General features: G+C 43.4%; 1 protein-coding gene across 16 annotated transcripts in view; it reads left to right on the top strand.

Moving 5' to 3' along the window:
- CA8 (carbonic anhydrase 8) overlaps positions 1-26,063 on the top strand; it is a 213,792-nt gene that overhangs the window by 9,379 nt on the left and 178,350 nt on the right. For 6 of the 16 annotated variants that reach the window (XR_009516576.1, XR_011246767.1, XR_009516575.1 and 3 more), the window contains exon 3: positions 24,829-24,964. The exons of the other annotated variants lie outside the window; for them this stretch is intronic. The gene's annotated coding sequence lies outside the window, so the exon portion shown is untranslated. The remainder of the gene's footprint in view (positions 1-24,828; positions 24,965-26,063) is intronic. 16 annotated transcript variants of the gene reach the window in all.

The raw sequence follows: 26,063 nt of genomic DNA, 5'->3' as shown, positions 1-26,063 counted from the left end.
TGCATTCCTTGCCACATGGCTTACTCCATCTTCAAAGCCAACAGCAGAGAATCTCCCTCATTTTTAATCCCTCCTGCTTTGAATCTCTTTGTTAAGAAGGGCCCCGTCACTTTTAAAGACTCAAGTGATTAGGTCTGGCCCATCCAGGACCATCTCCCTATCTTGAAGTCAATTGTTTTGGGACATTAATTGAATCTGCAGAATCATTTCACAGCAGCATCTAAGTTAGTATTTGGTTGAACAACTGGAAGAAAGTGTGTGTACACGGGGGAGTGGAGATCTTGGGGACCATCTTAGACTTCTGCCTGTAAGCAATGGACATATATATATAGTTTAGTAGAAGATATACCTATTATAAAGCTTTCCAACTCAGAATAGATACCTTCAAAGACTCAGAAGAAAAATTCAAACATAAATAAATGAAAATTTATTCTAACTTGACACAGCTCTAGAGAACCATTTTAACTGCAATGTTTCTAGTAAAACTAATAAGAAATTACAGGCTCCTAATTTATTTATTAAAAACCTAGAGATTTTTATTTATTGAAAACAAAGGGTTCATAAAACAATAATAGAAGATGCAATAAAAGCAATAAAGATGAATGATAAAATTAATAAAAATCATCCTGTCATAGAGAACTAAACTGTAACAAAAGTCTTTACAGGACACAGCAAAAGCCATAGTTTGTTACAAAAAAGAAATAAATTGTGAAAAGAAGTAACAGGTAGGCTCAGTGACTGTCTTGGACTCTGGGCAGAGGAGGGGGCCCTTCCCTGATCCCCGCACTTGAGAGCACCTTGCTCATCATAAATACTGAAGCACAGGGAGGGTTAACTTGCTTTTTGACCTCATGGAAGAGGTTTCTGAAAGTTTGGCACCCAGAAGAAGACTGGAAATTATAAGAGGGGGACAGGCAAGGAGGCCTGGCCCCGAGGCCAGAGGAGACCGAGGCAGGAGACAGCATGTGGGGTCAGGAGGCACTCAGCACCCCAGCCCTTGGAGGCCAGCAACCGAGGAGCTGCTTCAAGCTGGTCCCTCCACACCACCCAGGTGGGTGTCAGGGTCCCTAGGCGCTTGCTTTTTCCTCTCTTCTGCTCTGCTGGTGTAGTTTTGAGAGGTGAACTTCCAGAAGGGATGGGATTTTTTGCAAGGCAAGAGGGAGGGTATATGCCCACCCTGATTTCCTGAGGCTCTTGACCGTGTCCCTCCCCTCTGGCTTCCAGAGGGGTCCAGGCAGCAGCCAAGCTTCCAGGGTCCAGCCAGTCACAGCTAGCTGATGTAGTATATACGGAAGGACTGAGAAAGAGAACAAACAAGCATGATCCCTAGATATTTTGCCAAATGAACAGGTAACACATTAATTGCAGGAGAAGAACAGGTAGGTGGGAAAGAGGGGAGAGAATCAAAGATTCTGTTTTGGACACGTTGAACTGAGATGCCAACAGTCATTCAAGTGGAGGGATCAAATGAGCAATTGGACATTTGGGTCTGGGGCTTGGGGGAGTGGTCTGAGCTCCAGATAGAAATACCATGCAGCTGGTACGGTTGTTGGGACCAAATGTTTTTTCAAGTGTCTGATAGACACTTGTGGTTCTTCTATTGTGTATTACCTGTTTGCATGCTCTACCTGTGTATCTATTAAAGTCTCTGACAATCATTGTTAAAATTCACATACGTTTAATACAATTGAAAATGTGTAACAAACCTCCCAAATCATTTAATCTTCACAACAAATCTGAAAGTTTTTAAATTAATTTATGTTTTTATTTTTTGCATTTTACCCTGAGGGTTTTTTTTTAATTAACTTACAGTGTTGTGTTAGTTTCAGGTGTACAGCAAAGTGATTCAGTTCTTTCCCTTATAGTTTATTACAAAATATGAGTGTAGTTCCCTGTGCTATACAGTAGGTCTTCGTTGGTTTTCAGTTTTTTATATGGTAGTGTGTATGTTAATCCCACTGATAGTTTTTTAATTTAAAATATTTAAATAAAAAGAATAATAATCAGAAATGGAAAAAAATGTGAGGAAGTGAAAATTCTTTTGTAAAACTTGAAAGGGCAAATTGAATCAATTTTCAAAAAGGTAGTGAAAGGATTATCATAATCCTTTAATATATGCAAACACTTGCACCTAAATTTCCAAATTCTGATAATATAGCTAAAGGAAATAAAAATAAATATACAGAGAAAAAGTCTTTATTTGATAGAAAAGGAGACTGAAGCTTAAAGAGTTTAAATAATTTCTCATGTCGTGACAGCTAGTAAGTGGCAGTGCTGGAAGCTGGAAATATGGGTCCAATGAGAGTTTTGACCTCCACATACAAATTTAGAAGTCATCATCATGTAACATGTAAGAAAAATGTATTTGTCCTCCACAAGGAAGTGATGAATGCTTTATGTTCATGAAGAGGGGTTAGATTGAGTCTCCCAAGGGAACTCACAGGTTGGTATATATAGTAAATGACGCTTAGAAACCTGATTTCTCTACACATCAAAAGTGAATCCATCTTTCAGAAATGGACTCACATTAACCTAGTTTACAAGTCTGATTTTTAAAAGTAGAATGTCAAATTGCAATAAGAAATCACTATCTCAGAGACAGGAATATGTGAAATGCATTCCACTAGCTTTTTCTTTTCCTTACAAAGAGTAAAGTGCATGGAAATATTTAATGACTTTAAGTGGAGGGAACACAAAACATCCAGCTCACGTTTGGGATGGTCTTTCCTGGGGGTAAAACCTATGCCTCCTAGTGCATTTCGTCCCCTCATTCATTTCATCAGTTCGACCACACCCTGTCGTCTCACTCTGACCTGCAAGCCGTATCTGTTTGGCCTCCGAAAGCATTTGTAACCCTGGCCCAATAGCCTTAACCAACTACCAAATATTTTGATGAGTCAAAAACTCCCCTGAGTAATATTTCAATAGAGAATACCAATTTTTATCTCCAAAATTTTCCTTTTTCCAGCCTCTAAGACTGACCAATCCTCCTTCTGATGGACTTAGCCAATTCAGTCAAATTACCATCAAGTTCTGGCCCTGGGATTCAACCTGCATCTTTAGGTTGCTTCTGGTGAACTTCATTTTGCAGTATATTAAGCCCCCTGTCTCATTAATTACCTACCATGTGACCTAATGAAGACATTGATTCCATCTGAAATTCAGTTTCTTAATCTGTAGAATGGGGAAAATAATATCAAAATCATAGCATGACCATGCAACGCAGAGGGTGTGTGAAGCTCTCAGTGTGTTATCTGTCATTTTCACTACCTGACTGTCATCATTACATGTTGAATGTTAGCCTGAACTCTCAGGGCACAAACTTACTTCCAAGTTCTGAGGAGAACCCTTGCTGTAAAATCTAATGACTATAATCTCAGTCACACGTGGTTCTGATGCTAAGAAAAAATGGGACAGTGGGCCCTGTAACATGAGCTTCAAAATTGAACTGAGGAGCAGTAATCTGAGAGATTTTTAAAAGATTCGGCAGGAAACGTGGTGTTTTCTTTCAGCAATAGATCCCTTTAGCATTCGTGTAAAGCTCATGGATGCCTGCTCAGAATAATGGTATCAAAGGTACAAAAACAAAAAAACAAAGGATTACAGAAAAAATTATATTAGAATTGTTATTAAAATATTTCCAAAACAAATTTGTGTTAGAGTAATATATGTGCTTCTTTATTAATATATTAAAAACCAAGATCTAACAAGAGGTCTAATAATGGCTATAATTTAGCAGTTGGGATGAGTGTAAATGATATGACAAGATGTTTGTATCAATTGTATTGTAAGATGACAACATCCGTATATCTATTAGTGACAAATCGGTAGATACTGCTAATAGACCTTGGTGCTGACAACAATCATAGTTGAATAAAATGTTAAATTTCAGTTAGAGTTAATACAAATAAAGATGCAAATTTCCCCCATCCATATCTATGTAATCCACAGCCCCCAGATTAAGAAGCTATGCATCAGAGGGTGGTAAACACAGACTCCAAAGGAAGAGAGAATTTTTGAAGGACAAACTGATTGACACATTTAATAAAAAGATTAGAAATGATAAAGATGAAAATACTTATTGGGTTTATCATTTAGGAGTTCATCAGTGGACATCGCCATTGAAGTTTCATTGGGGAAGTTGAGGGCATGAATCAGATAATGGTAGTTTAAGGATTAGTTGGGGAAGGGGAGTGCAAACACTAGGAAGTGGGGAAGTCAATGAAGGTGGCACTCTTTTTTTTTTTTTTTTTGGCCAGGCCACGTGGCTTGTGGGATCTTAGTTCCCCGACCAGGGATCAAACCCATGCCCCCTGGGTTTGAGGAAGCGCAGTCTTAGCCACTGGACTGCCAGGGAAGTCCCGGAGATGGCACTTTTAAGGAACCTGGCTGTGACGGGGCCGTGCCAGAGATAGGAAGTGCATTAGTAGGAGGGAGGACTTGGTTGACAGGAGAAGGTCTGGGCATAGTATGTATCTTGGGTGAAGAACCATAGAAAGGGAGAGTCAAGGCAGAGGGAAAATGCGTGATGGGGAGAGAGGTACGCACTTCTGAGGAGGTAGGAAGAGTCTGGACCAAGAGAGGGAGTGAAGGAATTCACCTTGGCCTGAGAAAGGAACATCTCTTCTACTGAGAGGAGGGAGCTACACCAAAGGCAGATGCAGAAAAAATCTGAAGTAAAGAACAGAAAGTTGGGAAAGTTTTGAAATAGAAATCGATGCCTTTGTCCTGCCCTTCACTGCCACTAGCCCAAAGGGCCATGTTCTTTATGTAGAGACAGCAGGACCTAAAAGCCTAAGAAAGGTATTATATCAGGTAGATTACTTGCCATGGTAAGAAACAGGAAGTCCAACATTTGGGGTTTGTTATTTAACTTCATTGACTTAAGGAATAAAGGCGATTTATTGCCTCATTCAACAAAAAAACTCCAGAGATGAGTGAAAAGTTTTACATGAAAAGTTTTACATGAAAAATTCCAGGGTAAAAAAATCTGTTTCTTCCAGATATACTCTCTCCAGAGAGCTCCCTAGCAAACCTCCCCTTACACATCATTTACCCAAGCTGCATTCTTTTTTAAAAAATAAATTTATTTTTATTTATTTATTTTTGGCTGTGTTGGGTCTTCATTGATGCCCATGGGCTTTCTCTAGACGCGGTGAGCAGGGCCTACTCTTTGTTGCGGTGTGCGGGCTTCTCATTGCGGTGGCTTCTCTTGTTGCGGAGCATGGGCTCTAGGCGTGCGGGCTTCAGGAGTTGTAGCATGTGAGCTCGGTAGCTGCGGCTGGCGGGCTCTAGAGCGCAGGCTTGGTAGTTGTGGCGCATGGGCTTAGTTGCTCCGCGGCATGTGGGATCTTCGCAGACCAGGGCTCGAACCCGTGTTCCCTGCCTTGGCAGGTGGATGCTTAACCACTGCACCAGCAGGGAAGTCCCCCAGGCTGCATTCTTATTCCTGGACCACCACCTGTGGCAGAGAAATTCCACCCCATGGTTGGCTTACCAACCACTGCGTAAGTTCCTGAACTGTCATTAGCAGGAAACACTGTGCTCCCTATGGACCAGCTGTTCAAGCAGAGCCTTGGCATTCAGGTGTGTGTTGGGCATTTTGGGTCATTAGAATGACTGCAGGAGGAAGTTAGGGATGCAAGACATCCCAAGATGCATGGGACAGTTCAGAGCAAAGAGCTGGCCAGCCCCAAATGCCCATTGTGCCTGCTGCTAAGAAATGCTGCTGTGGACAGAGAAGCCCACGCTTGAATTTCACTGGCTTCATGAGGAGGTGTGGTATAATAAGAAATATATTTGGTATGTCCCCATTCCTAGCACAGAGCTCCTAAAACCCTTGGAATTTCCTGAGCGCTCAGAAAGTCTTTTGTTATTCATAAGAAGCCCATGTTTTGATCACACAGGAGTCTATGCTAATGAGGAGACTCAAGGCTGTGTCCCTACATAGCCTCAGGATGGGGCTGGTCACCAGAAAGACTGAGTGATTAGAAGGTGAGACTTTCAGGCCCACCCAGCAACCTCTAGGAAAGGGAAGGGGTACTGCAGATTAAGCTCTATAAAAACTCTTGAACAATGAGACATTTGAAGAGCTTCTGGGTTGGTGAACACATGGAGGTGCTGGGAGAGTGGTGTACCCAGAGAGCGCATCTCTTTCATCTAGCTGTTCTGAGTAGTATCCTTTTATGAAAACCTGTTAAATGTTAAGTAAATGTTTCCCTGAGCTTTGTGAGTCATTCTAGCAAATTATCAGACCCAAGGACCCCTCGTGTTTCTGGGAACTCCAATTTATAGCTGGTCATTCAGCAGGTGGCCCCTGGACTTGAGACTGGATCTCAAGCAGGGGAATCTGGTGAGCCTGAGCCCTTAACCTGTGGGATGTGATGCTATCTCCAAGTAGATAGGGTCATAATTGAGATAAATTTGTATGACACCCAGTTGATGTCCACTGACCTTTGGAGAATTGCTTGGAGATGATGGAAAACACCCCAGGAAGATATGGATACCTGAACAAAAGTGTGGAAGGAAGGGGAAATGGATTTAGGGGAGGCGGTCAACAACAGCTGCTATGGATATCATAGATCTCAGAAGCAGAGAGCCTGGGGCTTAAATCCTGGCTCTGCCACTGAGGAGCTGTGTGATCTTGAGCAGGTTAATGAATGTTTAAAAGCCTTACTTTCTTTAATAAGTAAAAATAGAATAATAAAACATACCTTTGAGACTTCTGAGAGGATTAATGAGAGAATGTATGCAAGGAGTCTGTCAAAGGTCCTGGCCCCTAGAAGGGATTCAATGAGTATTGGTTTCCTTTCTTCCTGCTCTTACATGCATTAATTTCCAGGGTAGCTATCTGATAGGATCTGAAGGGATCAGTACCTTGCTATTTCCAGCAAATGTTTTTGAGGTGCTAATATCTTCTAATGAGAACATGAGCCATCATTTAAACCATTAGATTAGGAACATTACAGATGGTCCCAGCACAATGTGTTCGCGTCGCAGATGGCTCGTAATAGCAAGTCAGTAGTAATAAGCAAGGAGAGAAATATCAGTTTTAGCTCTGGGCTTTCAACTCCATCTTTTTTTAAAAAAATTATTTATTTATTTATTTGGCTGTGCCGGTTCTTAGTTGCGGCGTGTGCGATTTAGTTCCCGGACCAGGGATCAAACCCGTGCCCCCTGCGTTGGGAGCGCAGAGTCTTAACCACTGAACCACCAGGGAAGTCTCTCAACTCCTTCTTAAATATACTAGTGCTGTAGAAAATAAATACAATAAGTATGTACACATATGTTTGCCTTTCTATGTTTCTTTTATTTTTTTAGTATTATTATTTGGCCACACTGCGCAGCTTGCGGGATCTCAGTTCCCCAACCAGGGATTGATCCCGGGCCATCGCAGTGAAAGCACTGAGTCCTAACCACTGGACCGCCAGGAAATTCCCTCTATATGTTTCATAATTAGGTGAAGATTCATAAGAAAATGACCTTCATTCCGGTTTTGAATGCATCTTCTTCCCTTCAAACACAGGCCTTTGTGCTTTCTGCCCTCTCTGGAAGATGACTCTTATTTTTCTTTCAGAGTCCATGTAAATGATCAATTCCTCTGGAAACGCCTTCCAATTTTCTAGGCTAGGTAGGACATTTTGTTTTTGTTCTCATAGCCTTGTGTTTTTGTTATCTATTAATGTGTTACAAACCACTCCCAAATTCAGTGCTTTTAAATACCAACAGGGTATTAATTACCATGATTATTTTTGTTGATCAGGTGGTTCTCATTTCTTCATGTGAACTTGACTGAGGTGCTGAGATAGCTGGAAGGTCCTGAGCCCGGCATATCATGCTGGACACCAGCTGGGAGTTCAAGGCCCCTGGTGATCCTGCATGTAGACTGTGCACTTATTCGTAGAATGGCAACTGGGTTCTAAGAAAGTGCATTCCAAGAGGTCTAGTCCCATTGGGCAAGTGCTCATCAAACCTCTGCTGGCACCATGTATATCATGTCCCAAGAATCAAAATTAATTATGTAGCCAAACCATTGTCAACATGGAAGGGGGTTGCACAAGGGCAAACTGCCAGGAGGCCTGGTTCACTGGGGGCCAAAGTCTACCACATCCAGTGAGCCTTTCCTTCATAGGACTCATCATTGTTTTCAATTATATATTTGTATGTGTTATTATTTTTCTCTCTCAATAGACTCAAAGATCCATGAAAACGGGATCTTTTTGTTTCTTTGCTAATTATTGTGGAGCAGAACCTTAAATGCAATTTAAAGGTTTTGAAGAAGCCCAAGTGACTGAGAAACTAATACCAGGTGCCATCATGCAGGTCTTGCAAAAGAGATCGGTCCCCAAATGGCCTGCCCACTGTTAGCTGATCACCTACCATGACACTGTTTCGAGGAGAATTGTAGGTATTCTGTTCTCCCTCTCATCTCAAGCCAAGGGAGAGGGATTTCAAAAATTATTTGGAGAACTTAGCATGTGATCCTTGAATTTTGATGCACCATCCCTGCTGACATCCCTTTGTTTGCAGGCACCAAGGTTATTTGTGGGCATCAGACCCTGCAAGGGAATTGTCTCAGGAATGTCCTGCCAGGCATTCCCTCTGAATGAAGTAATCTGAACATGTCCTGGATGGACACCCAATGATGTCTTCTACCAAATGACATGAGCTACATTTTTTGAGTGCTTCTTATATTCAGGGATGTCCCATACATTTTTTCTAATTTGTATGATAACACGGCAAGGTATGTAGGTTTCATTCACATTTTACAGATGAGAAAACTAAGTGAGGTTGAATTACTTGTCTGATGTCCCATAGCTAATAAATAGCAGAGCTGTGTTTCGAACCTGGGTCTGAATGTTTTCAAAATTCGTGTCTTTACATAGCACCCCACCGTCATAGTTCAGGCAGACATGGAGGAGACACATCTTCAGAGGCACACACGGAGACCAAGTGTGCGGTATATTTGATAGGAATATCAAATATTCCTTCCTTATAAAAGGAAGGGGGGTAGAAGCAGCATTGGGCAGATGGAGAAGTTGCAATACAGGCTTCAGCGACCCTGCAGGAGCTCTGGAACACATTGTGTCCGTTTGTGTGGCACCCTTCAGGTAGAAGACTGGACCTTCTACCTTCTGCCTTACTCAGGCAAGAGATGCATATTGCCCCTGTGCTAATTTTGTGTCAACTTGACTGGGATACAGGGTGCTCAGATACTTGGCTAAACACTATTTCTGGATGTGTCTGCGGGGGTGTTTCTGGATGACATTAGTGTTTGAACTGGTAGCGTCAGTGAAGCAGATTGCCGTCGCGATGTGGGTGGTCATCATCCCATCAGCTGAGTGGCTGAATAGAAGAAAAGTGCAGGGGAAGGGAGAATTCACTTTCTCTGCCTGACTGTTGAGCTGTGATGTTGGTCTTGTGCACTTGGACTGGGACTTACATCATCAGCTCCTCTGGTTCCCAGGCCTTGTGATTTGGACTGGAATCGACACCACTGTTTTTCCTGGGCCTCTGCCTTGCAGATGGCAGATCATGGGGTTTCTCGGTCTCCAGAATCATGTGAGCCAGCATCTTGTAATAAGTCAATCTCTCTCTCTTTGTATTATCCCTGTCTCTATCTACCTCTATCTCTCTATTGGTTCTCTGGAGAACTCTGACTAATATACCCGGGAAGCACCTGTCCTCAGGGTGCTCTCTGCAGCTGAAACCAGTCTCAAAGTGGCTGGGGGTTACGGGCTAACTTCACAGCCCACAGCTAGGCAGCACATCCTTTCTGCTCTTCACAGCACAGCCCCATGTCTACCACAGCTCTCAGCTATTAATTTTAATTTTGCTTTTGGTATTTTAGTTTTTTGACTTAAAAAATATTATTATTCATGTTTTAATAATATTGTTATCTTGAGATTCATTTAAAAGCTAATCAGATTTGAGCATGGACACCTATATTTAAAATCTGAGTGCCAGTTAAAATGGTAAATTTTATGTTATGTATATTTTATAACAATAAAAAAAATCTATGACTCCTACACATACCTATATGAGAGTCTAATTTCCTTATCGTGGTCCATGAAACCTATCAGTCAGATCTTAAACTATATTTATAAGCTTCTACTACTGATCAGTCCCACTCCATTTTTAGCCTCCCATCCCTGACTCCCCCTGCTTCTGGACAATGCTTCAGCGATACTCAACTTTTCACTGATCCCCAAATATTCCATCTTCTTCAGCTACTGATGTTTTGCACATCCTAGATTGTCCGCATCACGCTTCCTTGATTTCTCTGCCTGATGAAATCCTACTGACCCTCTTCAAGACAAAATGTAAATATTATTTGACTCTCTGGGCAATTTTGTTTGCTATATCCTTGTGTTTTCCTATTATGTAGCTTCTAAGGATTCTTGGTTTACATATACATGCATGTGTATGATTGCGTTATACATACACGTTTCATCATTTGCACTGTATTAGGATGGTGTTGGCTGCAAGTAACAGAAAAATAGGTCTTGCCTCTCTATTGGCTATACCCCTTTAACCTATAATTCTGTTTTTGTTTGTTTGTTTCTTAAAATCTTTTATTTAATTTGTTACAATATTGCTTCTTTCCTGTGCTTTGGTTTTTTGGCCGCGAGGTATGTGGGATCTTAGCTCCCCAACCAGGGATCAAACCCGTACCCACTGCATTGGAAGGCGAAGTCTTAACCACTGGACTGCCAGGGAAGTCCCTATAATTCTGTTTAATGTAAACATTGCAAATTCAGTGGTGGAGATGTTTCAGTTCTTAATTTACTTGACTTCAGTTCTAGTTATCTATTGCTATGTGTGGTACAATAAAGAATTTGTTTGATTTTTATCCAGGTTGCTGGCATAGAGCTTCACAAATCCTTGGAATTTCCTGTATGATAGGAATGTCTTTCTTATGCTAATGAAATGAGTCAAGATGGGCCCCCTAGATAGCTTCAGGATGGGGTCTCATTACCAGAAAGAGTAACCACAGGATTAGAAGGTTGAGCCTTTCAGCGCCTCTAAGGAGGGGAGCTAGAGATTGAGTTCAGTCATGTGGTCAAAGATTTAATCAATCACACCCATGGAGTGAAACCCCAATAAAACCTCTGGAGCTGAGACTTGGAGGATCTTACTGGCTAGTGAATACATTGATGTGCCAGGAGGGTGATACGCCCTCATTCCATGGGGAGAGGGCCGGGAAACTCTACATTGGGGACCCTCCTAGATCTTGCCCTATGTGCACCCATTATAATAAAACTGTAATCCTAAGTATGCCACTTTCCTGCGTTCTGTGAGTCACTCTAGGGAATCATCAACCCCGAGGGGGCTGTGGGAACCTCTGAGTTTGTTGTCAGTTGATCAGTAGTAAGCGTGGCCTAGGGACCACCCCCCACCCGACCCCCCTTAGATATGCAGCTGGTGTCTGAAGTGAGAGTTGTCTTGTGGAGGACTTAGCCCTTAACCTGTGGAGTCTGTGCTAACTCTGGGTGGATGTGTCAGAATTGAATTGCCATACACCCGGTTGGTGTCAGTTGGAGTTGACATGAAATACTCTGTAACTAACCATCCAAATATTAACTGTTTAAAATAATTTAAAAAAATCATGATTTCTTAAAAAAAAAAAAAAACCATGATTTCTCACAATTCTGTAGGTTGACTGGGCTCAGTCGATTGGTCCTCCCTCACCTGAGGTCTCCCGTGCAGGTACAGTGAGACGGCAGCTGAGGCCCGGGCAGATGGTGCCTGGGCTGGGATCGCTGAGCATCTCTCTTATCGTTAGCTCGGGCTTTCTCACAGTGTGGTGATCTTGAAGTAGTCAGACTTCTTACGTGGTGGCTGGAACCTTCCAAGGGAAAGGATTGGAAGCTGCAAGTCTCTTAAAGTCCAGGCCTGAAAATGGGCACAGCATCATTTTTGCTGTATTCTACTGGACAAAACAGTCACCAAACCCACCTAGACCTAAGGGGAGGGGACATAGAACCCCACGTCTTGATGGGGTTCTATGAGTACCAAATAACTGGCCATCTTTAATCTGCCTCATCCTCTCTTTGGCATTTCCCACTGTTTTCCACAAGCGATATGACATCATGTTCCCTGATTTTTCCTTTATCACTGACTCTTCTTCTCTAGTCTCCTTAAGTGCTATCTTGCCCCCACTATTTGAACGTCCTCTTCCTTTTTCTCTCTCACTGCTCATTTACCTTGGAATATCGTATCTACTCTTGTGACTCCCGTCACCACCTTTAGGCTGGTGATGCCTCAGATCTCTAAGGACGTCTACTCTAACCCTCTGATTCACACAGCCAAGAAGCCTTTACGACTCCTGGGAGAGGTATCTGGATGAGGCCCGTGCTCACCCACCCATGGGCAGAGCCACAAGTTTTGTCCAAAAGGCGGCCAGGTCTTCCTTGTACAGCTTTCCTGAGAGTCTCCTGCTTGTCCAACTGCACCACATTTGTGGCAACCTTCATGAATGACCTCCACAAATGACAGCCTAGGATGACACAGCTCATGGAACCCACAAGTGTCCAAAGGATGTGGCAAGGCTGACTGGCTGAATGAATGAGAATGATTTACACGAATATGTAAAATCTTTCACTGTAGAACCTACATTTAGTGCTTTCCAGATCCTTTGGCTATAAGAAGTGTAGACACAGTTTGTATGTTTCCATGAACTGCACTTCATCATAATTGCACCTTCACAGGTAAGAAAAGAACACCAGAGCAGCCAATGCATGACCCACAGCACTCATTTCTATAGAAACGGTGTTTAGCCGTATCCTTTCTCACAGGCCATGTGGACATGGCATTCGACAGTAAAAATAAGCTAGTAGTGGTTCCTGAAAGCAAACTTAAAAACAGATAGATTTGAAAGAACAGCTTGCTTAACAAAAAAAGAAATAGGCTATGAACATTGTTTAAGTAAATCCCAATTTTGTTATATGTATGTAACAGTTTGTGTTAATTTTGTTATATTTATACTTGAGTTCTGTGTTGGCAGACCATTTCTGTGTCACCCCACGTATTAACTCTAAGGGGCAAGGACCTATGTTTTGGAATATGGGTCCTCAATTGGTTTCTTTCCCATAATTGGCCCAAATCTGGGACTGGTTCTCCTCTTTAGTCTGTTGTGTAAGCATCGCAGTTTGAGAATGTACCACGATTTGGCATCCTCAGTCTGACACCATCTTCAGTGAAATCCAACAAACATTTGTAAGGCACTGTGTTCCATCCCGTGGAGGATACAAAGAGCCTGGGATGTCAAGATGAATGAGGGAGAGGGGAGCCACAGAAAACTGCAACAGTGCAGCAAGGCGACTGTGGCACACAGACACAGGCTTGCTGCCCTGTGCAGGGAATTAACTGTCGCTTCTCATCTGAGGAGCGAGAGGGATGGGAAAAGGATTCCAGATGGAAGGAGCACAGTAGAGGCACAGAGCAGGAGTTCAGGCTGCGGCTGGGGTGAGGAAAGCCTTGGCTGGAGTACAGAGCATATGCAGGTGGGTACCAAGGAAACCGACCGAACAAAAAGCGGGGGGGACATTGAGGAAAGCATCGTTCAGAGAGAGCTGAGTCATCAAGGCTTTTGAACATAACTAGGGCTCACTCCCAGCCCCCGTTCTGTGACTGTCTCCTGTGGAGTATCATGTCAGCCCTTGATTGCATGGGCGTCTTATTCTCACTCTTCCCTGATGGAAAAGACTCATTTAAAAATAAAAAGCAAAACAAATAAACCAAAAACCCTGTCCTTGAGCTGAATCTGTTTCTAATAACTTTCTCCCTACACGGCCAAGCCCATCAGAACAGGCGAGAAGCTCTGAGTCTGAGTCCCCCACTTCTGATGTATCTATATATCACTATCTCTATATATCTGTAGGTACATTATCTATCTATCTCTCTACACACACACACACACACACACACACACACACACACACACACACACACACACACACACACACACACACACACACACACACACACGAACCCTACTGGTTCCATCTCCTCTGGACAACCTGAACGAATATACCAGTGGATCTCAAACTCCAGTTGCATTCGAATCACTTGTCTTACTCATAATACAGAAGATGCCGTGAGTCCTTTTCTCATAGTTTGGCTTTAGTAAGTCTGGAATTGGGCCTGAGATTTTGCAATTTCCTCAGCTGCTTCTCAGGCACATGGTGAGAGATTTACACGAGAGACACTGGTCTGCATGACGATCTCCTCAATTCTCCTGGATCTGACTCTTGTCTGTAAGGAGATTATTCCCAGATCTATAGCTCTTGGCCAGAGCTCTGCCGAGTGCCAGATCCTTGTAACTGTCTGTTAAACATCTCAACTACTTGTTCCTTAAGCAGCTAATCTCACCATTTCCCCTGTAACACCTTTTCTTAGTTCCCATTTCAGTGAATGATACCAACATGTACCCATTCCTTCAGAGGAGGGAGCTGGGAGTCCTGCTGAATCCCTGCCGCCCACTTCTCCATGTCCTCAGCATCTTTCATATCTTCTCTACCTTTCCACACCGCTGCCATGGTCTGAACCTCCCACTCTGTGGAGCCTGGGCAGTAGTAATGAGCTCCACCCTGCCCCCTGTCTCTTGTCCCCTGCCCTCCCAATCCAATCTCCACTGCTTTGCCAGGTCCATTTTCTAAAATCAAATCTGATCAAGGTTAAACCCTTTAATTGCTTTACAGCCCACAGAGTAAAGCCTCCGTTCCCAGGATGACGTGAAAGCCCTCCTCCATATCTAGCCCTGCTCTGCTTAGTGAATGCCTCCCTTCCAGATAGGCCTGTGCTGTGTCCAGCTGTTTGTAGCTATGTAGACACATGGGGCTGCTTTCGGCACATTCATGGTGCTGTTAAACTGATCTGTCTTCCTAGAATGTGTCCTCTGCCATCTTCATGCAAAATACCCTTTTGCTTGCTCATCCTTCAAGACTCAAGAATCATCTTTTCTGCCAAGTCTCTTCTGATGTTCCTATAGGTAAAGTCACATTTTTCCAGTCTTACTTGGATCATAGCCTCTGGAGTACTTCATTGCATTTTCTAATTTACATGTGTAACAGTAAATAAATGGCAAATAATTCCTATTAGATTGGGAATTAATTGTTCACTTTTATATCCTAAGTACTCAGCACAGAGTGTGACATATAGTATAAATGTATGTTTGTTCCTATTGAATAAATAAATGAATGAATTATAGTGGAAAGAACATTGTTCTAAATAAGGTCTGAGGATCTAATATATAACATCGTGACTATGGTTGATAATACCATATTGTATAATTGAAATTTGCTAAGGGGGTAGACTTTAAATGTTCTCACCACCCCCAAAAGAGAAAAAATATATAAATATGTCTATGAGGTGATGGATGTGTTAATTAACTAGGTGGGAGGAATCTTCACGATGTGTACATATATCAAATCATCACAATGTGCACTTTATCTTACAATTTTATTTGTCAACTATATCTCAGTAAAAGTGGAGGAAAAAAAAGAAAGAACATTGTTCTGGAAGTTCAATTACATGAGTCTACTCCTGGCTCAACCACTAATTAACTTACCTCGGACAAGTCATTAACTGTCGTGCAGTACAGATAGCTTTGGGATTCGCTGGAAAGGAAGTGGTAAAAACAGCAAACGATGGCAGAACTGGCATGCAGATCCTACTGTGACTATCATGAGCCCCTCTAAAAATTCTTATCAATGCTCAGTTTATGTACCAATAATCCATGTTGTGCTGAGGTCGCAAGGTTTGGAATCCTAAAAGAATTGGGGCAAAGCGTAACTCATGGTGCAGAAATAATACAGATCTCCTTCCTGCCAATCCAGAGGGTATGAGAGGAGAGACTTCAGGGTAAACAAGTCAGGGCGGGTGTCCAGCCAGCAGGGGAGCGGAGGGGCCTCTTACCACACAACGTGCATCTGCTGTGGGACTGGGAAGGGGCTTCCCTTGCCTCACGCGCAGGGCACACGACCACAAGGCTGCCCCATCACTGATAATGAATCAGACACCCTGGCTGGCAGTTGGCTTTTCTGATTCTGTCCTAGGTTTAGGGTAGATCTGTTGTGTGAGAGGAGTCCTGTGCTCAAGCTTCCTTTCACTCAGCCACTGGCAGAAAGCAAATGAAAAGAAGTAGGGCTCTCGGCTGACCTCTGCTTTGCTTCCTTTCCCTTCATGGCACCATCTCCCTGAAAGATTAAGAAGCGCTTTCTTCCTGAAGCTTGGTTGGCCACGTCCCCCTTTCTTCGGAAGCGGGGAGGGAGAAGGTCTTACGTTTTAGGCTTAGATGTTACCATAACAACAACAACAAAACAGCAGTAGCAGCTACTGTTTGGAGGACAGATACTGTTTTCCAGGCTCTGTGCTAACCATTTGGCACATGCTGCCTCATTTGCTACCCGTGATAACCCTAGGTGATGAGGACACTTTTTATCTTCCTTTACAGATGAGTAAATAGGCTCAGACAGATTAAGGAAGCTACCTTAAGCCACACAGCTGGTTAAGAGGCAGAGCCGAGGAACAACCCAGGTCTGTCTGACTCCAGATTCCTCCTAACTGAGGAGTCTTCTCCTGAACTATCCCAATTCTATAGCATACACTCAAAAATTGATATTGGTGATTCTGTATTCCTTGAATTCAAATCTTTGAATTGATCGAGCAGTTATATGCACAGACATGTACATGACTTATAAGAAAACTATGACAGGGGGCTTCCCTGGTGACGCAGTGGATAAGAATCCGCCTGCCAATGCAGGGGACACAGGTTTGAGCCTTGGTTCGGGAAGATCCCACGTGCTGCGGAACAACAAAGCCCATGCGCCACAACTACTGAGCCTGCGCTCTAGAGCCAGTGAGCCACAACTACTGAAGCCCACACACCCAGAGCCCGTGCTCCGCAACAAAGAGCAGCTGCAGCTCGCCGCAACTAGAGAAAGCCCGCATGCAGCAACGAAGACACACACAGACAAAAAATAAATTAATTAATTAAAAAAAAGACAGTAATGCATTATTAAAAAAAGAAAGCTATGACAACTTGAAAATATAGGTCCTTGGATTTTTCTGATTAAAAAAACCAAAAAACCAAAGCCCAACCAACCAACCAAGAACCCCCCAAAACCAATCAACTAATAAAAACCTCTTATGTTAGAAACTTTGTCCTAAAACAGAATGGCATTCTAAATACTGGTGAAGCCACAGGTTCATGGATTTGTGAGTCATCTGGTGAATCATTTTTCACCTCTAAAGGGCACTCCATTTCCAAACACTTTATCAGTGAGAGATTAATGCATGAGCTCTGAAGTCTTAAGAATTATTCACTATATGTCTTACTTGCTCATCAGCTGAATATTTTCTCCACCTATGGTTCTGATCAGTCACTGCTTCAAATATGTTGTTTCCAGTGATAATGTTGTTCATTCCCTACTCATACAAGTTCATTTCTTCTGAGCCCTGTCTCCCACCGAGTGCCTCTTTTAAAAATTGTTCTTGTGAGTAATAATCTTTCACTGCCAACTGCTGTGATTCATGGGTGAGGGCAAGCCTGGAAGGTGAAGAAAAGACATTCTTATTTTTACCTTAGTGTGGCTATTCCAACACTGCCTTCCGAGTCATCCCTCCCACCTACACCCCCGTGCTCTGAAGATACCTGATTGTTTGCTGTTGAAATCATGAGATCTGTGAGTTACAGGGAAAGATTAAGCCCATTCCTTTAACACTGCATCAATCCAGATCCAGATGATTCAGCCAGAAGGACCGGCTACACCTGTCAGCCCCAAGGGCCAGCTATTACTCCCCAGGCTTGGGAAGCATCAGTACCTCGAGGTTGCAGACCCTCTTGGCTTACCTTTATCCCTTTGAAATTCAGTAGCCAGGTTCCACCCTGCTGCCATCCACAACTGATCTGTAATTCCCACAGGACAAAACCGTAAAAGTTGCCCCCAGGCTCGCAGTTGTGGCACTTGGGGCCAAGAGGAGACAACTTCCCTCAAGTCAACTTTGTAATTCTAACCAGTCATTCTTACTGAGTAGGTGCTAACATTTATAAAATCGTTATTAAGGTGGGGATCCCCTCTGCATTTAGGGGGCGTGGCACAAAGCTTTGGCATCCCACCAGTGCTTCTGTGTCCCTGTGGTAGTCTCTGGACGCTGCCTCAGTCCCCCTGCAGGAAGAAGGGATTTATTTGTGTCCATGCCGTCTTCAGGAATCACCTCAACTGAGGAGAGCTGCCTTGCCCATCATGGTAGATGTCTAGTGACCGAAGGAGAGCAGGGTGTGAAGACAGGTTCCCTACCCCTCTTGGGCTCTGCTCTGAAGGGTGACCAGAGCTCTAAGCTCTGGAACCTCACACCTCTCCCCTCAAAACTGCTCTACCTTCTGTCTTTCTTACCTTGATGAATAAGTCATGCAGCCACCCATCCAGCTCAGATGCCAGAGCCCTGGCAGTCACCTACGCGTCCCCTCTCTTTACTGCCCCATCCAGTCACCACGTCCTTTTTAGTGACTGTGTTGTGGACATCTGTCATTTGAAAAAAAAAATTATTAATTTTTTTTTTTTTTTGGCTGTGCTGCGTGGCTTGTGGGATCTTAGTTCCCCACCAGGGATTGAACCTGGGCCACCACAGTGAAAGCACCGAGTCCTAACCACCGGACCGCCAGGGAATTCCCTTAAAATTTTTTTATATGAAGAAACTTTGATTCTTTTTTTAAAATTGAGGTTTCATTGATGTATAATATATATATTTAATTTTTAAAATTTTGTTTTTATACATTAAAAGTTGACATATACCACAAAGTTACACTTTGCTAGGGCTTCTTCCAGAATCTTAGGAGATATCCCATACAAATGAAGTGACCAGAAACATATATTTTATTAGCTGCATAGTAAACCCCACTCTGAGTACAACTTACTGGGCATTTGTTACCTGATAGACATTGAATTAGGCACTTTATTATCTCATATCTGTTATGTCATATTTCATATTATCATCCCATTTATTTATTTTATTGAAGTATAGTTGATTTACAAAGTTGTGTTAGTTTCAGGTGTACAGCAAAGTGATTCAGTTATACATACATAATTATATATTCTTTTTCAGATTCTTTTCCTTTATAGGCTATTATAAAATATTGAGTATAGTTCCCTGTGCTCTAGTATAGAGTAGGTCCTTGTTGGTTATCTATTTTATATATAATAGTGTGTATCTGTTAATCCCAAACTCCTAATTTATCCCTCCTCCCCCCTTTCCCCTTTGGTAACCATGGGTTTGTTTTTTATGTCTGTGGATCTATTTCTGTTTGGTGTTTAAGTTCATTTGTATCATTTTTTTTTTAGATTCCACATATAAGCGCTATCATATGATATTTGTCTTTCTCTGTCTGGCTTACTTCACTTAGTATGATGATCTCTAGGTCCATCCATGTTGCTGCATATGTCATGTTTGATGTACAATACTATGTGAATTTCAGGCGTACAACAGAGATTCACGGTTTTTAAAAGTTATGCTCCATTTAAAGTTATTATAAAGTAGTGGCTACATTCCCAGTACTTTACAATATACCCTTGCAGCTTATTTATTTTATACGTAGTAGTTTGTACCTCTCAGTCCCTTCCCTACATTTGTCATTTTCTTGATGGTTCAGGCTCTGACTTCCGTTTCCATTTGGGGGAATTCTGCATCGTGTGAGATTCGGTGAAGCCAGGACTCTGCCCTCCGCTTTGGAAGCCAGGCTCTCTCTCTTTCCATCCCTGGTAGCTCTGGTGCAGGCACGTGACAGGCAGTTGGCTAATTGGATGCTTTCTTTGGCATTTTAAATTCGGTTTCCCATTCCACTCTTGGCCCTTCAATTTCTTTTCTGTAGATGAATCATTTAGAAATATAAGTCAGACCATGTCACTCCTTGCTCAAAATCTTCTAATGCCTTTCCATCATATGGGATACCAAATTCAAAGTCTTTATTGCAACCCCCAAGGTCCTCCACGATCAACGAGTGGCTGATTCTCTGTGTTCATGTCCTATTGCTCTTCCCCTGGCCCATCTGCTCCAGCATCCTTACTGTTCCTACAGCTTGCCAAGTACACACTTTGTATCTGCTGTCCCTCAGGCTGAAAGGCCCTTCTCACTGATTTTTACATGGTTCACTCTCTCTCTTTTTAAAAATATTTATTTATTTTGGCTGTGCCGGGTGCACGTGGGATCTTTTAGTTGCAGCATGCGAACTCAGTTGCGGCATGCATGTGGGATCTAGTTCCCTGACCAGGGATCGAACCTGGGCCCCCTGCATTGGGAGCGTGGAGTCTTACCCACTGGACCACCAGGGAGGTCCCCATGGTTCACTCTCTTAATGCCGGTTTTATTCAAATGTTTACAGAGAGGCTTTCTATGACGCCTCCTGTGCAAAATAGTCACCCCCTTCCCAAGTCCATCTCTGACCCCTAACCCGACTTTATTTTTCTTCAAAGCACCTCCCACCATCTGATGTTATACTGTTTACTTCTTTGTTTACTGGTCTATTTTGTATCTTTCCCACCAGAATGCAAACTCCCTGATGGCCAGGATGCAGTATATCTGTATCTAGCCCTGGTGTATGGTAGGTAAGAAAATAGTCACTGAATGAAAACGTGGTAGGGTCAATGGCTTGGGAGCCTCAGTGGGCTCACAGAATTGCTGCAATGGAATTTCAAGAGGCTTTCTCAACAAGGAAGCTGTTGGTATTTTGAGTGGTACTGCTTCACACATGGCAGGACATTCAGCATTCTTCACCCTTAGCCGTGACATGCCAGCAGCACCCCTTGTCACCTGATGCTATGGTCTGACTATCCAGCCCCTCCAAATTCACATGTTGGAAGCCAAACACCTGATTTTTTTTTTTAAATTTTTTTTGGAGTATAGTTGATTTACAATGTTGTGTTAGTTTCCAGTGTACAGCAAAATCAATCAGTTATACATATACATACATCCACTCTTAATTTAAGACTCCTTTCCCATACAGGCCATCACAGAGTATTGAGTAGAGTTCCGATGGTGTTAGAAGCTGGGGCCTTTGGGAGGTGATTAGGTCATGAGGGTGGAGCCCTCATGAATAGGATGAGAGCCCTTACAAAAGAGACCCCACAGAGCTCCCCAGACCCTTTTGCCACGTGAGGACACAGCAAAAAGTCTGCAAAAAGGAGAGAGCCCGCACTTGGCCGTGCTATTTCCTTGGACTCCCAGCTTCCAGAACTGTGAGAAATGAATTCTTGTTTTTTGTAAGCTACCAGGTCTGTGGTGTTTGTCATGGCAGCCTGAACGGACTAAGACATCCACAACCAAAATATTGCAACACGTTTCCAGATTTGCCCTTGGAGGGAAGGTGCAGGGCAGCCCTTGACAGAGTACCAGTAGTAGAGGAAGTGACTGGAAGTACAGGAGGCTGTGATCAGAGACTCAGATGCTCTTGTTTTTTCATTGTTCATATTTCTATCTTGGCTCATTCATTTCCACCTCGGTCCCTCCTACTAACCTCTGAGTTCTTTGAGGGCAGGAATCCTGGTTTGTCTGAGTGTATTAGCCCATGTGAATACATGAATGTATATGTACATGTATATGTATGTGTGTGTGTGTGTGCGCGCGCATATATTTGTATTTATATCTTTTCCCTTTTGGGCCGCCTGGCCTCCACAGCTCAGTTCTTTTCCCCACCCTCTGACCACGAGGCATCACTCAGCAGATAGAGTAAGACAAAGCAGGGACTCTGACATAACGCACACTGGCCCTTGTGGGACCATCTGTCCCAGCCGTGAGCCCGAGTCTGCTCTTGTCACTACGGGTATGATTATCTCCATTTTACAGATGAAGAAATTGAGGCTCATCTTTACCTGCCACTCATTGATTGATAACCAATCGGTCCTTGTAACCCAACCTTTGCTCTCGCCTCCATTCCGAAAAGCTCTTCCTCAGCCTCAAGTCATGATTTTATAGAGAAGGCTCTCCAGGTAGGAGGAGAAGGTGCTGATAGCAGTGTCATTATTTTAGGTTGGGGAGACTGATAGACCTGCAGTCGTGCCCTCAGCCTGTGCTAAGTGACCTTGAGAGTGACCTTGGAGTTGGAGCAGCCGCTGTGGCTGGCAGTCACTTGCAGCTGATTCTGCTGCTTTGTCTCGTGAGATGTGAAGTGACCTGACCTCCACTGACCTGACGAGTGATGTAGCTGGGACAGGAATTCAGTATTCCCTTATTGGTCTCACCAGATTCTCTGTGTGCTTGGTGTCTTCTTGACTTCAAATGTGCCTTGTCTGATAGGACCTGAATCTCCATCACCTTCAATTGTCAACTCCTCTGGCCCCAGGCGTCCCAGTGGCTGCCTGGAGCACAGACAGTCCCATGTGCTCTGTTACTAGGGCTCTAGGGCTTTTGCCCCCATATTCTTTTACCTTGGTGCCTTGGGCAGGAACATGTATAAACCCTTTGAGTTTAAGGTTTGGAGAGGCTTGGGAGACCCTCAGCCAATTTTCTTAGTCTAGACCCACACCCTCCTTTTTGCCCTTGAACTGAGGCACAAAAAATATGAGTTCTTGTCCTTCAGGCCTGAACAAAGTGGCCCCCTTTCCCCACAGCAGTGTTTTTTAAACTCTGGGTCATGACCAATTCGAGAGTTGTAAAGTCAATTTTTTACAGTTGACCAGCATTAAAAAAATGAATAGAATAAAATTTAAACTATAAAAGTGGTAGTGAAGCTCTGTTCTATGAAGTCTTTTTTCAGTCATGTGTGTGTATGAATGTGTATATGTGTGTGTGTGAGTGTATCCTGCAACACAGTTCAAAATGTATTTCTTATTACATTTTATAGTAAAAAAAAAAAAGGGGTTCTCAACTTGCAGGTGATGATTTTGATTTGGTAGAACATAGAGCAATATGCCACTAAAAGCATATCAGTCTCTGGAGGGAGCGCGATAGGTATGTGCGTTTATTTATTATTTTTGGCTGCGTTGGGTCTTTGTCGCTGCGTGGGCTTTCTCTAGTTGCAGCGAGCAGGGGCTACTCTTCGTTGCGGTGCGCGGGCTTCCGCTTGTGGTGGCTTCTCTTGTTGCAGAGCACGCAGGCGCGCAGGCTCAGTAGTTGTGGCTCACGGGCTCTAGAGCGCAGACTCAGTAGTTGTGGTGTGCAGGCTTAGTTGCTCCGCGGCATGTGGGATCTTCCTGGACCAGGGATTGAATACATGTCCTCTGCATTGGCAGGCAGATTCTTAACCACTGCGCCACCAGGGAAGTCCCGGTATGTGTGATTTTGTTATTTTATTTTATTAAGTATAGTTGATTTACAGTATTATGTGATACAGTTATACAAATATATACATTCTTTTTTATACTCTTTTCTATTATGGATTATCACAGGACACTGAATATAGTTCCCTGTGCTATACAGTAGGACCTTGTTGTTTTGTATGTGTGTTTTCAAAGTTCCTGATTAAAACATACCTGCCCTGCTATTTCCCTAGTGTGCCTGCACGTGCGTGCACACACACACACACACACACACACACTCTCTCTCTCTCTCTCTCTCTCTCTCTCCCCCCCCACCCCACCCCGCTGTTCTTTTTTTTTTTTTTAAATAAATTTATTTATTTATTTATCTATCTGTCTTTGGCTGCTTTGGGTCTTCGTTGCTGCGCACAGGCTTTCTCTAGTTGTGGCGAGCGGGGGCTACTCTTTGTTGCGGTGCACGGTCTTCTCACTGCGGTGGCTTCTCTTGTTGCGGAGCACGGGCTCTAGGCACGCGGGCTTCGGTAGTTGTGGCTCATGGGCCTAGTTGCTCTGCGACATGTGGGATCTTACCGGACCAGGTCTTGAACCTGTGTCCCCTGCATTGGCAGGTGGATTCTTAACCACTGCGCCACCAGGGAAGTGCCCCCCCCACACCCCCCTCCGCTGTTCTTGAGAACAACAATATCTTATCCATCTGGATAGCCCCTTATTCCTGAAACAGTGCCTGGCGCTCAGGGGTACCCAATAAATGCTTATAATTGTCAAATGACAGAGCTTCGAAGGTTAAAAGGTGGAATCTATGTAGTTTTCTTTCACCATGCCCAGCACACACTTGGCACTTCATAAATCACTGGGTGTGATCGTGATGACTTATGGAAAACAAAAGTGAAATCATGAGACGCTGTGTGAATCAAAGGCACAGGTGTGATGAACAGCCGCAGAGCGGGGCCGGCCTTCACAACAGAACAAAGCTCTCTTTCCCCCTCAGTGCACTTCAACAAACCCATCCAAACCAGGAAACCTCAGGGACAGAGTGGCTGTCATCTCCCTAAGTAATAGAGCCTATCTCCTCTTAACCTTTGTGACCCTCAAAAACCAGTAAATTCCTTCTTTTATCTATCCCAAATCCTTTATATTACCCCCTAAGCCAATTTTCTGTTGTACTGTATTCAATGGGAATTGAAAACAGCTGGTCACCATCTGCTGTAGATTAATTCTTCATGTACTTGAAGCCTATAATTAGGTCATTCCTCAGCCTTCTCTTCTCCAGGCTAAATATCTTCTTTCTTTTAGCCCTTCCCCAAAGGTTTTATTTTCCAATTATTTAATTGTCTTCCTAGTGTTACTCTCAGCGTCAGGCTTTCTGTTCTCCATACACCTCAAGTGGAGAAGGCTGATTAGTGTGAAGGGTTATGGGTGTTGAAGGTCACCACTGCCACTTTGGAGGAGTCTTTTCTTCCGTGAGTTGTTTATTTTCAGAGGGCCATTTAGAAATGAACAGCAGCCTTTGACTGCCACAGTGAAATTGGAAACAGAGTAATCAGACGGTTGTGCTTTGCTTCCACCCTAATTCCAGATACACTGGACAGTCGCCTTGACTTTGCACCCCGAATCTGTGAGATGCCAGTGCAAACCTACGGGGAGTAATTTCACTCTGGATTACGGGTGCATCATTAGAACAGCATTTTGGAAGTGTCTTGGAAGCCTGGAAGGTCAGTGACAGCTGGAGACAGATTTTTAACTTTAAGCTCAGGAAACAAGCGTCTGGTAGAGAGAAGTGTTCTCCCTCTTAGGTCCAGGAAATATCCTGCATGTGGAATAACCCCGGTGTCCAGTCACCATTCTCCAAGGCAGTGGTTTTTACTTTTGTTCTTTCTGGAATTATATATATGCAACCCATTGCCTGGTATCCAGGTTTTTTAATGAAATACAGGAATGTTTTGTGGATCCATCAATTTTTGAAATGATTGAAATCATATCTTCACTTCTGGGGCTTTCTGCTCTGTCTCTCAAAAGTGTGTTGGACTTTTGGTTGGAAGAAGTTACCCTCTGCTTATCTGTCCTTAAAAGACTCCATCATTACTCAGAAATGATGGCCAGACTAGGTGATATTCTTCGCCTAACTCTATTGACTATCCCCTCCAGCTGCACGCACCATGACTAAGCCAGAAGCAGCCCCTAATGCATGGATTCTGGGATTTCATGTGCACAGTCCCTTCATGAGGTACATAGCATCACCCTCATTTTCACAGATGAGACAGATACAGAGAAATTGTTTTTAAATGTGTTTACGGTGGCTTAGGCAGCAGAGCTGGGATTTGGATCCAGGTCTGGTTGGTCTCCAGTGTCATCATGGCCGCCTCTGCATGCTTGTTAAACTGCAGACATCAGGATCCCATGCTCAGATTCTGAGTTAGGAGATGGGGCCCAGGTACCTGCCTTTTCAGTCAAATAACCCAGCAGAGCTGATGCAGGTAACCCAAGTCCCATGCATACAAAAACACTGTCTAACTTGGTCCCTGAATTAGAAAATTTAGGTCGCTGTTCCTCAAACTCTGTCATACATCTACCCAGGAGCTTGGTGAGAAGAGGTCTGGCTTCCACTCCGCAGCTACTGAGTCAGAAGCAAAGAAGGGTCGAGTACAGATGCTGTATTGTTTAGTTTTTAATATTTGTTTATTTATTTATTTATCTGTTTATTTGGTTGTGCTGGGTCTTAGTTGCAGCATGCGGGATCTCTAGTTGCAGCATGCAGACTCTCAGTTGCAGCACGTGGGATCTAGTTCCCTGACCAGGAATCGAACCCGGGCC

This window comes from Delphinus delphis, chromosome 17 (genome assembly GCF_949987515.2).
Source record: "Delphinus delphis chromosome 17, mDelDel1.2, whole genome shotgun sequence".
Lineage (NCBI taxonomy): Eukaryota > Metazoa > Chordata > Mammalia > Artiodactyla > Delphinidae > Delphinus > Delphinus delphis.
The sequence above is the reverse complement of the archived record's forward strand: the minus strand, read 5'-3'. Positions and strand labels throughout refer to the sequence as shown.